Consider the following 16595-nt stretch of genomic DNA (forward strand, 5'->3'; position numbering starts at 1 on the left):
AAATTAATGAAAATAGTCATGGGCAATTTGCACGATAATACTCATGGATCCCACTGTACAAACGATTTAAACACCTCCAGTGACATGAACCTGCGCGACATGGGTATCTCATGTTCATGGAAATTTAGTTTTTTACATGCGACATCTTAGAGAACACTTTCGGACAAACAACTTGTCACAGAAAAAACATACAACATATTCAGCACTCTACAAAAAAAATGAATATGTTGCAGTTGAGGAAGTATCAGAATCTCGCAATTCCAAATGAAAGTCGATTTATAGCTGTGTACAAGTCAGACTTTCGCATCTGGCTCAATCTAGGACATAATGAACTGAGCAGAAATAAGCATAAGATCTTCATTATTAGGTTAGCCTGTCTGATTCACCACAATTACAGTTTCCTGACTGAAACGTACATCGAGGGAGTCAAGGAAGGGGCAAAGTGTTTCTACTTTGAAATCTTCCCCTTTTGATTTAAACTGGAAAATAGGCGCCGACTCCATGGGGCTTGGGGGCTCGAGCCCCTTCCCTAACCCCCAATGTTAACGATGTGGAGCAGAGCTCCCCTAATATTTTTTTCTTAAGAGGATCTTATGTATTATTTTGCTTCTCTTGTGAAGTTTACTCTGAATTGTGCCACATGAACTTAACTTTAAATACACATTTCAAATGTTATAGACCATCTGCTTTGGGGACCGTGACCGCTAAACCATCAACTTTGAGGGGGCTATGACCAGAGACAACAAAACACATGACTTGTTACTATATACTAAGTATATAATTATGAGTATTGTTAACATTTTTACTAAAAAGAGTTTCAAAATAAGATGTGCATGAACTAGGAGAGTGGATTGGACGTTTGGGCTACAAATGGCTCTAACATGACATTCAGAACGAGATCATTGATATATTAGGGAGATCTGTTTTGCGCTCCGTGGTAGCAGATATTAAAAGTCGGGAATATTTTGCTATTATAGTTGACGAAACTTGTGACATATCCATCCGTGGACAATTAATATTCTGCATTCGAACTGTGAATAAAAATTTTGATATTTTTTAGGAATTCATGGGCTTTTATGAGATTCCGAACACTGAGGCCAAAACTTAAGAAAGGGAGAGAGTGAGTCATTCATTAATTTATTTCAGTGATCAGAGCCCCCCCCCCAAATAATTTTGACAAGTCGGCGCCCCTGAACTGGACTTAATTTTTGTTGCATATAATCTAGTCGGTGAGACACTTTCTTCATTTGACTGGAGGAATTTCCATATCCAAGTCATTACATATTTCAATAATGTTTCTGAATCTGGTTTCGTACTATGTGTCAACTTAAAAAAAAAAGGTAAAGTGCTCCCCTGTGCATAGCACCACGCCATGAAGGCGTATACTTCACGTAGGTTTTTTAGAGTGGCCATCTCTCGTTATTCATTGCGAAAGTAGATCAATCTGTGATGACTATAAAGTCTTGCTAACTATAACAATCGACTTAAAATGAGCTAATATATCTTACCATAAAGTAGTCCTTTGTTTTCACCTTCAGCTACTTTTGTGCGTGACAAGGCCGCACGCTGGGTTTTTTCTCAAGGGGGTCAGCAGTGCATAAAGTGGCGGAGCTTGGTCTGATGCCCTCCCCCAGTTAAGAGAATTAGCATAAAGCATCCCTAGCACTAGCATAATTTGCATGGGCACATAATATGCTGTCTTTCACTACACCCCTCGTCCATGTTATCACGCTACAATTTCAAAATTTGAATTATATGAATACTTTCCGGATATCTTAGGTGCGACAAGTGCTCCCCCTGGTTCCCCTCTGCGGGTGTGTGAGGCTATTTCTTCAATAGCTGCTATCAAATATCTAAGGAATGATTTGAAGACTAAAATTGGAAAACGCTGTAATTACTACAATAATTCAAACACCGTTTTCCACGTTAAACTGTGCAATATGCCATGCTTTATAATGTGGTAAACGTGAAATGTGGCTGGTAGCCCTCTAAGTAGTTGAAAGAGCGTGTAAAGAGGTCACTAGTGTGACCGTTCTTACGGGCTGATGTGCTGATGCGATTTCCCAACACTTTCGCTTTTGGCACTTACAACGTTTACCACTTTTAGTCCTCATTTTATGACTGTCACTGCGTCAGCCCCCTTTGAAAATGAAAGTGAACCAAAAATTATATGTTTCGAACAAATAATTTCATTTCAGTCATAGTTATATGTTGTAATTATTGCAAGGACGTTGCAGGAACATGATAACTTGTAAGAGTAAAGAAACGTTTTTCGAGGAGACAACACTATTAAGGAGGGATGTGCCTCGTTTGCCACCCGCTCTGGAAGAATACCTTGATTGCCCTCCCTGAAAAAAAATTCTGCTGACGTCCATGCTGATAGGGACTTTAAAGAAAGTTGTTTCTGTACTGTTTTTTTAAAAAATTCTTTCGAATATACCATGCCTAGTTGGTATATGAAGCCATATATGTATTGGATTAAAGCAAATAAAAGTGGGAAAATTTTAAGTTGAATAGGGGGGCACAAGGAACAACCATGCCCAGGCTGGGATTCGAACCCGGGACCCTTGGCGTCGTAACGCGCTGTGCTAACCACTCTGCCACGGAGGTGGGCATCATGAAATACTGTAACCCTGCTTTCACATCGGTTTGATACGTAGCTACCCGTGATATTTGGGTTCGCATGCGTCACTGATAATCTTGGGGTGGGAAAAAGGGGTCAGCGACTCGGGCTGGGTGACACCCTGTTGACAGTTTAGGAATGGCAGCGGTTTAGATTGCTTCTGCCGCCGGGTGGTCCTCGGAGGTCGCTGCCGACCGAGTTTGTCGATTTCGCGCCAAGCTGGAGACTGCGGGGGAGAAGAAACGAAGCATAACTCTTTCTATTCGAGGATTTTTCTCTCGCTTCGACGGCGGTCGTATTTGCATCAATGTCCTTGCAAGTAAAACGGTCCGCCCCTGGCGTGGGAGCCCACCCCTTCAGGTTATACGAAAATCCCGTCCATATCCCTCATATCAACAAAACTTCCCAAGCTCAAAACTTTTTCAACCGATTGTCATACAACCACCATCGCAGGATACTAATTTCGAGACTCGTGAAACTATAATCTTGCTAACAGAAGAAAATAAACCCCTTAAAAAAATTTACAATACAAAAAAAAATAATGAAATTGGTCATTTATTTTTAGGTCACCCAGTACTAAAGTACTATGTAGGATACTTTTCAAATGTGTCCCAGTACACAGTTAACATGAGCATAGGGAACATTAGTAACTGATGACAAATTCAAAATCAAGAAAAAATCTTCCCCACTTTTTTCTTATTTTTCAGGAATAGATTCACAAAGCATCATGCTCTCTGTTCAATTTCGAATGAGATAAGATTCAACAAGATGCTACTGAGTAGACAGGCGTAATAGAAATCAACGTACCTACAGCTTTTTATGTATATCCCCATGGGAGTTATACAAAAGGATGCCCATCATTCATCATTGTCACTTATTATGATTGCATGGCACACATTTTAAATTGCTTGCTAACAACCAGAAGATGTTAACACCCCGATAGAGTACTTGATAATTACACTAATTTACTTTGCTCTTAACTTTCCCCTTCCCTCCTAAAGGGTTATGCAATGTGATAAGCAAGCATGTTATTTCTCAAAAGTAATTATTATACACGATGAGCACACTGAGATCACTTCCTGTAAAAGAACAAGATTAATACATAAATATAGAGTCGAAAGACTACATTTGGAGGAAATGGTGGGAAATTTACCTATGAACAGTAATGTACAAGTAAATTCTTGTTTATTACATTACATTTTATTCTATTCCTCTTAAAATCGTAGCAACGCTCATGAAAAATTAACAAGTGATAGAAAAAAGTTTATGACAAAAGTAACAGCTTTCTTTTCTTTATATATGAGTAATTTTTGCAAATAGAAGCGTACGATCACGTGATCACCTTATTTATGATTATTTAAAAAAATGTAAACTACCTGCCGGCCATATTATCACATCTTCTGACAAAATTTGAGTCAGAACCAATAATCATTACATAATTTTCATTCACAGATTTTTCATTACATATTCTTGATCAAACTTATGTACTGCAGTGTACAAAAAACCACTCAGTTTTCTGGAAGCCCAAAATCGTGTTTAATCCAACAAAGCACTTTTGATGATGCACAACGACAATGTGTTTGTGCAAAGATAAAAACATTATTACATTCATCATTTAATTGCGGCACTTTTAACAAGCATGAAGAATCCTGAAAGGTATACGTTAACAGAGACATCTACCGGGATCTCCTCAAACTACTTCGAATTTCTATTTGGACAGTACGCGGTAATCGTACTCCATCTACTGTTAATTCTACAAACTAAATGGACGATAAACTTCGTGAACAAGTGACCAGAGTTTAAATCTACCTTTGCAAGTTTGCAAAGTTAAATTCCTTCGTGTTTACATTATCAAAATCGTGGTCATATGATACGTCATACAAGTAAGCAGAACCATGGAGCAAGGAAGTATATAGGGGGGGTCCAGGGTATCCTGAACCCCCCGAAAGACTTACCAAGTTCTAAAATTAAATAATGAAAATATACTTGTTGAGCATGCATTTATTGTATAATCGATGATTTTTTATTTACACCGAACTTATTGGAAGACAAAAATTATATTGGGATCATATGGTGTTCAAGGAAAGTGTCAGAAGATTTAAGCACTACCACTTACGTTATGATAATATGCATTAAAATATTAATCAAGCACTTGACTTTTCGTCAACTAGATCTAACAGTATTTTTTGTTATTCAATAAATATTCGAATCCCACTTGAAACTGTAGGTCCAGTCCCGATTAACCTTATGGCCTCCCGCAGTGGTAGCGTCGTCGCCTCGTAATCAAGGAGTTCTGGGTTCGATACCCGGTGGAGGCACATAGTGGTTCGGATCCCACTATAAACTGTATGTCCAGTCCTGATTAGCCTTACTGTTCATAAAGTGGACTTAAAAACACCCAATCAATCAATAAATATTCAATTCTTTATCTATTTGACACTAATTTCCATGACGGGACAAATGTTTTCACACAAATTTTGGCGATCTTAATTACACGTAAGCTAGATAATGAATACATGTTGTAATATATCTATTCTTATATCATGAAATAATAACAATATAATATTAATTAATTTACATGTTTTAATTAATATTATTGAGGAAAATACTAATTAAATGCTTTGCGTCGCTCTATATGGTGCGGAAACATGGACAATGAGAACAAGTGAGAGAAAGCTACTGGAAGCTCTAGAAATGAATGGAACGGGTGAAATGGACAGAAAAAGTGAGAAATGAAAGAGTTGGGGGAAAAGAGATCGATCAATGCTGGAGATAATCACGAAGAGAAAAAGGAATCGGTTGGGTCACTGCTTGAGAAGACTCTGTATCCTAAGGGATGCTATTGAAGGAATGGTCCAGGAAAAGAAAATTCTGGGAAGAGGAAGATTTCAAATGCTTGACGACATCAAAATAAATGGATCATAGGTAGCAGCTACGAAGCGAACAGCTGAAGATCGAACAGCATGGAGGTTGCAAGGAAAGACTTACCCCTGGCCAGAAAACAATGAATGAATGAATTTATTAATTAATATTATTTTAATTTAATTTAATAATCTTATTTATAGTAGTATTTATAATATAAAGGTAAAAAAAAAAAAAGGTAAAGTGTTCCCCTGTGCATAGCACCACGCCATGAAGGCGTATAGGGGGTGTGAGGGTAACGCCCCACACTTTCTTGATCCGGTCGTGAGTGGGGGTGATGTGATCAGCATCACGCCCCTGACCGCCTTTACCCCCCAGGGTTTCCCCCAGGTACCCATGTTATTCGACGCTGGGTGGGCGCCGGGGCCGCTTTCACCGTTAGAAAAGTTCCCGGATTTGAACCGGCCGGGGATCGAACCCGGGACCTTGAGCATGGTAGTCAGACGCGTTACCGACTGAGCCACCGCGGAATATAAATATTTTAATTTAAACATTATTATTATTTCTGAGATACTTGGTTCTGACCCTCCAACCGAAATATTTCTAGATACGTGCCTGCCAAGGAGGGGGGAGCTGTAAGGCCCACCACCTTCACTTTTTCGTTTCTTCAACTGTGAGTTTTTAATAAAAAATTGAAAATAAATTACATTGTTAGTCGTGAGAGTGTACAATTGATTGGCAATGATGGTAATTTTTGTGTTTTTTGTGAGTTTTAGTGAATGGTAAATGTGTGTAACACTCATGAAATAATTGGTTATTATTTCTTATTAATGATGATAATATTTATAATTATTATAATTAATAAATAACTGCGCTTTTATATCAATAAAGGAAGCAGTGATGGTTCTTGAAATTTAGTGATATAAAAAAATTACGGCCTGTGAGCGACTCGGGTAAGTACGTTTCTCGTACGGCAGGGTTAAGCTAGGATTAACACGTTTCATTGATTGATTCTTTGAAATAAAAATTTGGGTGTGTGAACACTTGGGTTATTTCCACCCATCCCCTTACCATAACTAAACTCAAACACTTGTCTCTCTGCGGACTCAAATCTCCGTACCTTTGTTGAAAGCTGGGGCTGTAAATGAGCACTCAGCACGTACATAGACAAAATACAGGACAACGCACAACCTTACAAACGATTATACTGCCCATAAAGCCAGACGTCAGAGCCTCCTAGGCATGGAAGATGCAGTTACCGGCTTGTACTACGTGAAAGTGAGGTTGACCTTTCGGTATCACATCAAAAGGTCACCCCTACACCCCAGTATAATAACTACTAACTAACTCTCTAGCCTTCTTAAACCCGAAGGTTCATGGCTGCAGCAACACAGGCCTTCCATCTGTCCCTATCCTGAGCAAGATCTATATACTCTTTTCCATCCCTACCAATTTCCCTTAGGTCCATCTCAACATTGTCCATCAATCTTCGTCCTGGCCTTCCTACAGGTCTCTTACCATCAGGTTTCCCAACAAGAATCCTGTAAACTCTTCTTTCCTCTCCCATTCGTGCCACATGGCCTGCCCACCTAAGTCTTCTTCATTTAATTTTTCTAATATTATCTGGACATGAATACAAATTATGTAGTTCTAAATTATGTAACCTTCTCCACTCACCTGTCTCCTCATCCCTTTTAGGTCCAAATATTTTCCTAAGGATCTTATTTTCAAATACTCTCAATTTATGTTCCTCTTTCAATGAAAAGGACCAAGTTTCGCATCCATATAATAATACAGGCAAAATTACGGTTTTGTATATTTTAACTAGTGGCCGCGGTGGCTCAGTCGGTAACGCGTCTGACTACCATGCTCAAGGTCCCGGGTTCGATAGTAGTGCAGATTAGAGAGTTGACCGGCATCAAGTGAGGATCTCCTTACTGGATTTCTCTCGTAAGGCATGATCTTCACTTGATGGCGCAGTGTTGCCAACTTCTTACTCGAAAAAATCACCAAGGTTTTTGGGGTAACCTAACCTAAAGCAAGGAGCTGGCAATTTTTTTCTCGCAGTGTTGCCAACACTGCGCCCGAAAGTAAAGCTCGGTGGGGCTTGCCTTAATGGTTTGCTCTTGTAAGGCATAAACCCCCCCTATTTTCGGGGGCAGTGTTGCCAACATCTTACTCGAAAAAATCACTAAGGTTTTTTTTGTCTAACCTAACCTAAAGCAAGGAGCTGGCAACCTTGCTTGAGGCTTGTCTTACAGTGCATAAAGCAAGGTTGCCAACCTACTGGTATTTTTGCCATAGCCTTTTACAAAAAAAAAAAGAGAGAGGGGAGAGAGAGAGAGAGGGAAGAGTTAAACAACCGACAGCCTACCTACAGCTTTTTTTTTGTCTAACCTAACCTAAAGCAAGAAGCTGGCAACTTTGCTTGAGGTTTGCTTTACAGTGCATAAAGCAATTTTTGCCAACCTACATATACTGGGCAAGGAGAGCCGGCACTGCCGTAAAAGAGAGAGAGATGGATGGATGGCAACACTGCACGGGTTCAACGCCAGAAAGTAAAAATCGCCTTAATGGTTTTCTCTTGTAAGGCATTCGCTCACCACTGTTGCCAGCTATAGGTTTTTCTCGCAGTGTTACCAACTCCTACCTACACTTTTTTTTTACTTGGCAAGGGCTAGAGAGAGAGAAAAACTTATAGCTGGCAACAGTAATGAGCGAATGCGCCATATCGTAATTTTTTAACTCTGGCAATGTTTGTATATCGTGACCTTTGTAAACCTCTCTCGGGGGAACGATGTGCCACACACACACACACACACACACACACACACACACACACACACACACACACACACACACACACACATACACACGCGCGCGCGGGGCCAAAATTTTTGAATTTACGGCTGGAAAAATGTTTTTCTATGACATGTTTTTGTTCGAGGCAAATTCGTAGGTAGATATTGTTAAATAAACATTAATATTGTAAATATATATATACTTATTGTATTTAGTTTTTCGGTATCGAAAAGCGACTGTCATATTGTATTTGAAAAAAATATTACGCTTTTGCCTGTGGATATCTAGAAAAACGACAATTTGTTCCCTCTCTCTGCATATGCTATCAACGTTGACACAATGACACAAATTCAACAAATACGTATGCTTGGTGGCAGAGAAAAAATACAATGAATTTTCCGGTTATTTATTTCATAGCCCTGATAGTCATCGCGTGCGTCACAGATTGCCATCTGCCGTAGGTTTTGGGACGACGGAAGTTATACTTCCTGTTTTTTTAGTGACGCCAGTTAACAGCATAGGTAACAATGATGCGATGCGATGCATTAACTTGTGAATTTTCGAACTCAACTCGCAAAATGATGTGGCTGAAATATAGGGGGGGGGAGAATGTTCTAGAGAATTTGGTTCTTGGATTTCTATTGGTCCACGTTGCGTTGGCTAACATATCATTTTTGACGTCATTAGAAAACCGTATAAAACTTAAAGCGCTGGTGTAGAAAGTTGTGTTTTATTTTCAACATCAGTGAAGAGCATTTCCGCAGAATTTCTAAAAGTAAGTAACTTTGTTTCTTAGCTTGCATGAGTTGGCTTTGATTTATAAGTATGGCACTGCTTTTGTGGAAGAAAATATACTCACAAAACATGCAAAAAGAGAGAGAATATGGAAGGTGTTTCATGTCTCTCTCTGCTTTTATATATTTGAAGCATGCATCTTGGTAGCTGGAATATCTTTTTTCTTCCGTGTGCCGTTGTTGGTAGGTAGGAAATATGTGTGCGGGGCATATTTCAAAAAAATAAATGTGTTAAATTGTTAGAGGAAGACAGGAAAAATAGAGGAGAGTTGCGTGTTTTTGATATCTAGTGGAAGTACTGATTGATTGATTGAGTTGGCGTTTTTTTAAGTCCACTTTATGCACAGTAAGGCTAATCTGGACTGGACCTACAGTTTCAAGAACCACTTATGTCCCCACCGGGTATCGAACCCCTGATTACAAGACAACGACGTTATCGCTACGTCATCGCAGAGGTTAGTGGAAGTACTGATTGATTTGATGTTTTAAGTCCACTTTATGTACAGTAAGGCTAATCGGGACTGGACCTATAGTTTCAAGAACCACTTATGCAGGTATCGAACCCTTGATTACAAGGCTATCGCTGTGCTAACGCAGAGGTTAGTGGAAGTACTGATTGATTTAATGTTTTAAGTCTATTTTATGCACAGTAAAACTAATCGGGACTGGACCTACAGTTTCAAGAACCACTTGTACGGGTATCGAACCCTTGAATACAAGCCTACCGCTGCGTTATCGCAAAGGCTAGTGGAAGTACATAGTTATTCGAATCTTATTTATTTAAAATATTTAGTTTTTTTTATGCACGCTTATTGATTTTAAACCTAAAATTAAATAAAATCCGGCAATTATATCCAATTATACTTATGGCTACAACGAGCATTTGCAAAAAAAAATAGCTTGAGATTTTTTTTGCCACGTAAACAAAATGGCTGACATGCCAAATATGAACAGGCTATATAAATTTGAGAGAGAGATGGATAAAAAAAAAGTTAATTAAAATTTAATTTTATGATTACAACACGGAACTTAATGATTGATTTAGTTTATTTTATTTTACGTTTTGTACCTCTTGGCTAATTTGCAAAGATTGGGGATGAGTGATGAAATGGATATTCACAAACAACCAAACCCGACCAAAATTCAAACCCGGGACTCTTAACGTCACTACGCGATGTACTAACCACTCGGCCACAGGGTCGGGCAAGTGCTGGTATATACATAGATCAAAGTTACATGGTTCTAGGCCCCATAGGAGCCGAGAAAATAAATATCTTGGAAAACGTCTTAAGACAAATATCTCAATCTTTAAGAAAGTCGACTTCCGGTATCTCAAGATGTTACTTCCGGTCTGTCAAGAAAATTTTCTTAAGACAAAAATCTTAAGACGTTTTCCAAGACATTGATTTTCTCGGCTCCTAATTGAGCTAGGATGATGATTTTAGGTTTGTTGGATAGGATTCGACGAGAACTATTCGACTAGCAAATAAAATCGATTCTACCCCCTCAAGTTTCGGAAATACAGACAATTTTTTATTTTTTTTGAGAAACTTGATTTGCCGGCTTAGTTTTTGCCCTAATTCGAAAATTTTAATAGCATTCGATACAAAATTAGAAGTACTCTACAACTTATTGAAGGGGTAATGACTACTGCCTGCTGTTTTCGAGTTATTTTGGATTAAAATTTCAAGATGTAATTTCTAAGATGTTTTGTAATTCATCAACTAAGGGTTGTAGGAAAACGATTCTTGCTCTATCTGCTATTGCTCGACGAATACTATAAACATAAATAATGCTTATGGTTTGATTTTTAAAATGGCGAGCGGAAAATAACTATGTTTTTTTTCTGAAATTATGATTTATACTTCAGACGCCAAGAGGGCTGAGGGTTAGAAAAAAAAGTTTGTTTGGTAGAATTATGTACACATAATATTTTTGTGTTTTCTATACACAAGCCTAATTATTTTTTTTCCCAATTATTTACAGGATTCATTAAAAAGCAAGAAGTAACATATACATAAATAACACACTCCCACCAAACCCAACACCATTGTGAATTATTGCACAGTATTTATTTTGTGGCACTCCACTATATATATATAAAATAACATACCCCACAAATATTTTTCTATAGGGAATTAGCCTTCCAAGATTTTTTTTATTGTAAAGCATTTATTTTGTAACACTCCTCCACTATATATATAAAATAACATACCCCACAAATATTTTCACTATTGCGAATTAGAAACATACCCACAAATATTTTCAACAAGATGCAATCTGAGAAAAGTTGCCCTGTGTGCAAAAGAAGCATATCAAGCCAAAATTTTGCAAGACATTGTCGCACCTGCGTGCCAGGCAAGCATTTGGCTGCCACCGAACCATGTCCCAGGTGCGGTAAACATATTACCATTAATAATTTGAAGAGGCATATAACATCATGCAAAGTTGTCGTCGGAGCACCTGTTCCACAACCGTCGACCAGCTCGACCAAGAGGAAAGCGGAAGCCGACTCGCCACCATCCGCCAAACGCGTCAAGCCTATGGCGAAAGCGAACCAGTCTGCTTTCCAGCGTTTGTTAGAGGACTTTGTCATCAATTCGGAGGGCTCATGCGACGTGCGTAGCTTTTTGGAGAACGTGCAAGCCAAAATCATTGCCATCCTCGGCGATGCGCTTGCAACGCACTCCACCAAATTCTACGCATCGCTACGTTGCCAGTACAAGAAGCCGTCTGATGAAATTTACAGCTTCTGCCACAACACCAAGGCGAAGACGCTGCATCTGGCGGATGTCGACAACCTCGAGGTTATCTACAACAAGTTTGCAGAGGAGCTGGTGACCAAACAAGAGGAACATCAAGCTAAAGGCTCGGGGGGTTCGCTGTGTGGCGAGCCTCACGAACTGTGCGTCAAACTTTGCAAGTTCATACCTCTTTCCGCCTCCAGCTATGTCCCCTTACCACCTACTATTGCGGCAAAGAAGGCCGTCCTGAAAATTCAGAACAGTGACGCCAAGTGCTTCGAATGGTGTGTTCTGGCAGCATTACACCCTGTCCACTGGAAAAACCATCCACACCGAGTTAACCACTACCTACCCTACGAGTCAGAGCTGGAAGATGCGATGGTTGGGATCGACTATCCCGTGGAGGTCCCGGACATTCGAAAGTTCGAGGCCCGTACACACAACCCTCGGTTGGCCATCAACATTTATGGCCTCACCGAGAGCAAAAATGTGGTGTACCCCATCCGGGTGAGCGACGTAGACGACGATGATGCTCGAGAAATTCACCTTCTGCTCATCATGGACGAGACCCATCACCATTACACCCTCATTCGCTCGCTCTCTCGGCTTGTTTCGAGCCAAACAAGCAAGCATCATGGTAGCATAGAAGTTTGTTGCAGGTGCTTGTCAACTTTTGATAATCAAGAACAGCAGGATTATCAGCGCATCAGAAGTCCCAACATCGCTGCAGAGAAGCTCGCTCGCCACAAGCTCTACTGTAGTAACAACGAGCCTGGGGTGGCAGTCTTACCCGAATCTGGCGTCGTGGAGCGTTTCCGCATGCACGGTGCCATGGTAGAGCACCCCGCTATCATCATCGCGGATTTCGAGGCCTTCCTCAAACCCCTGTCCACTTGCGATCCCGATCCTGAAGTTTCCTCCACCACCCCTTACCAACTCCACGAGGCATCCAGTTTCGCATACGTTGTGGTGCGACGTGACCAGCACGTCGCCCCCGAGCCCTACGTGTACCGTGGCCCCGACGCAGCCAAACACTTCCTCGAGAGGATGGTTGTCGAGGCCATCGAGATAGGGAAGGTACTGTTGGCCCCCAAGTCTATGCTCCCACTGTCCCCCGACGATCAACGTAGACACGACGAGGCCATCGCTTGCCCTGTCTGCGTCAAGGAGTACACCGCCAACAACCGTAAAGTCCAACACCACGATCACTTTAACGGTAGGTACGTTGGTCCTTGGTGCAACGGATGCAACCTCATGGCCCGGGACCCGCACTTCATCCCTGTGTTTTTTCACAATGGCTCGGGATACGACTTCCACCACCTCGTCAAGCATCTTGGGTACGACGACATGCGAATCAACGTCCTGGCGCAGAACGAGGAGCGTTACATTAGCTTGAGCAAGTGGGTGCGAATCCCAGGATCACACTCTACTGTCGAGCTTCGCTTCCTCGACTCCCTGAGGTTCCTCCCGGCCAGCCTCGATGCTCTCGCAGGGAAGCTTAGCGACGAGCAAATGCTCATTACCTCCGGAAACTTTCCGAACTTGGACGCCGGCCTCTTCAAGCGTAAGGGGGTCTATCCCTACGAATACATCACAGACCCTTCCAAGTTCGCAGAGACGTCGCTACCTCCCCAGGCGAAGTTCTACAGTCAGCTACGCGGCTCGAACATCACCGACGAGGAATATCACCATGCCCAGTCCATGTGGCGCGAGCTGGGCTGTCAAACTCTCGGGGACTACCACGACGCCTACCTCAGACTTGATGTGACACTCCTCGCCGACGTGTTCCAGACGTTCCGTGCGACCGCAATGAAGATCTACCAGCTGGACCCTGCCTACTTCTACAGTCTCCCCGGACTGGCGTGGTCAGCCATGTTTCTGGTGACGAAGATCGAGCTGGAGCTTCTTTCGGACGTGGACATGGTGCTGTTTGTGGAACGTGCCGTGCGGGGTGGAATGGTCCAGGTGTCGCAGCGACACTCGCACGCCAACAATCACCACATGGCCACCGGCTACGACCCCTCACAACCGTCCAGCTACATCATGTACACGGACGTCAATAACCTCTACGGACACTCCATGATGCAGCCACTCCCCTTTAGAGGCTTCGAGTGGGCTGACCCTTCCAACTTCGACGTTGAAGGTTTCGACGATTCGGAACATGGGTTCTTCGCCGAGGTGGACCTTGAGTTCTCCGAGAAGCTGCAGGATTTGTTCTGCGATCTTCCCCCTGCACCCGAGTTCAAGTGTCCACCCGATTCCAACCAGACGAAGCTCGTCATGGATTTCGAGCCCAAGAAGAATTACGTCCTGCACTACCAGAATCTCCGGTGGTTGATGCAGCGAGGGGTCGCGGTGAACTGCGTGGACCGCATCCTCAAGTTCGAGCATTCTCCGTGGTTGCGTCCATATATTGAAGTCAACACCAAACACCGCACCGCAGCCACGTCCGAGCTTGATAAGGATTTCTTCAAGCTTATGAACAATGCGGTGTTCGGGAAAACCATGGAGAATGTACGGAATCGTGTAGATGTGAGGCTAATATCAAACAAAGCACAATGTCGCAGGCTCGTGGCAAACCCGTTATTCAAATCGAGGACCATTTATAATGAACAGCTTGCTCTGGTGCATATGAGGAAGAGCGAGGTGATGCTCAACAAGCCAATTTATGTTGGCGCCTCAGTATTAGACCTGAGCAAACTGCACATGTTTCAAATATATTATGGGAAACTACGCCAGCACTATAACAACAATATCAGCCTACTCTACACGGACACGGACAGCTTGGTGTACCACGTTCGCACGGACGACGCGTACGGGGATATAGCCACAGTTCCATCTTTGGTCAACCTCTTCGACACCTCGGGCTATCCCCAGCAAAACAAGTACGGTATCCTGGCCCGCAACAAGAAGGTGCCTGGCAAACTCAAAGACGAGAAGGACGGTGATGTAATTCTCGAGTTTGCAGGTCCTCGCGCCAAGGCCTATGCCATCAAAGCCGAGGGCAGCGTTACCAAGAAGGCCAAGGGTGTCGGCAGACAGGTGGTTCGGGAGCATCTCACATTCGAGGACTTTGTCGATTGCCTCAAGACCAGGTCGTCGGTTCTAAGAGCAGAACAGCGCATCCAGAGCGTCGACCATATCATCACCACAAACAAAGTTAGAAAAATTGCGCTGGATCCTGATGACGATAAGAGGTGCGTCCTCGAGTGTGGTATTCACACATTGCCGTGGGGGCACTATCGCTTAGCAGAAAGCAAAACCTGCAACATATGTCCATCTTCAACAGAAGATTCATAAAAACAAAACAAAACAAAAAAAAACACACTTTGACTGTCATTACAAAAAAAACTTTGACCATATTCTTAAATAACCAGCATGCCTATGAATTTGTTCGGTTTCAAAAAACAGATCATTATGGAAACCATACCAGATCATGAAGTCTTACCTTCCGTGTTACCTAAACTCAACGGTCTGTTGATCATTCACCTCAACAGCATTTGGACGAAATTGGATGAAGACGTCGGCAAAATTTTTTATGTTTTTAATAACAATTTACATTTCTACGAAATTCCGATCGACGGGAAACTTCAAATCACCGTGAATCCGGAAAACGCAGGCGAAATCAAAATATCTACCGGCAAGAACATTTTTCGAATCAAGCACGACAAGATGCTTTCTAACATTACGTACGATGTGTCTGCAGGAGATTACCTTTACATGGAACTCCTCGGAGATTACGACAAACTTATTCCTCTCTTCGTAGAATTACGAATCGTCTATCCTATTATAAATAACCGTTAACCAAAAATGCCTAACGACATTTTCGGCAACACCAAGCGTGTGGACCACGCAGAAGAGATTCTCATGTTGGACATTCGTGTTAAGAAGTTGAGGACCGATTTGATCGCTTTGCAGGAGACCTTAAACAAAAGTTTAGAGTCGGAAATCGCTACGCTCCAAACGCAATGTCTCGACCCCATTCTGAAAATCGATTCCGAACTGAAAACGCTCATAAAAAATTATGTCGACGTACCTTCTTACGACAGCGTTCAAAATATACAGTTGAGTGTGGATTCGCTTCAAAATGATTTGGCCAAATTACAGCAATTTCAATCGAAAAATGAAGATTTGGAAAAATTGAAACTCGAAATCGAAGAACGAGCTTCCGCAATCGAAAAGAATTTCTCCGAACTTCAAACCGTGGTGAACGATATTGATGTAGAACGCTTGCACGTCGTCGTTTCCAAATTACAAGAAGAATTCACCGGCACGTTGGAAGAAATTAAATCCAAGTTACAGACTTTGGAAGATACCATGACGAACCTACCATCGTCGGACGAACTGCAGGTCATCGGTAAAAGCGTCGCGAACATAAAAATTCAATTGGAGGCCTATCAAGATTTCGAACACATTCAAACCACCATCGCTACGCTTCAGGCATCCTTGGAATTGATCAACGAAGAAATTAAAAATATTCACGTTGAAGCAAGAGCGTTGACGAGCATTCAAGACACGTTGAGCACGGTTCAGCAGAAGATCGAATATTTAGAAAATTTGAACGTCGAATCCAATCTCGCTCATTTTCATCACGTACTGGACAACATACAGGGTGACTTGGAATCGTTACGGACGAGCGTGCCTTCGAGCGAAGATTTGGAAAAATTGAAAACGGCGGTGACGGCACTATCCGAATCGAGCGACATCAAAAGTTCATTGAGCGATCTCGAGAGTAGGGTGGCCAATCTCCCCACCTCCAAAGAATTGCAC

The sequence above is a fragment of the Lepisma saccharinum genome, chromosome 5 (assembly GCF_977018435.1).
Source record: "Lepisma saccharinum chromosome 5, izLepSacc3.1, whole genome shotgun sequence".
Taxonomy (NCBI): Eukaryota; Metazoa; Arthropoda; class Insecta; order Zygentoma; family Lepismatidae; genus Lepisma; species Lepisma saccharinum.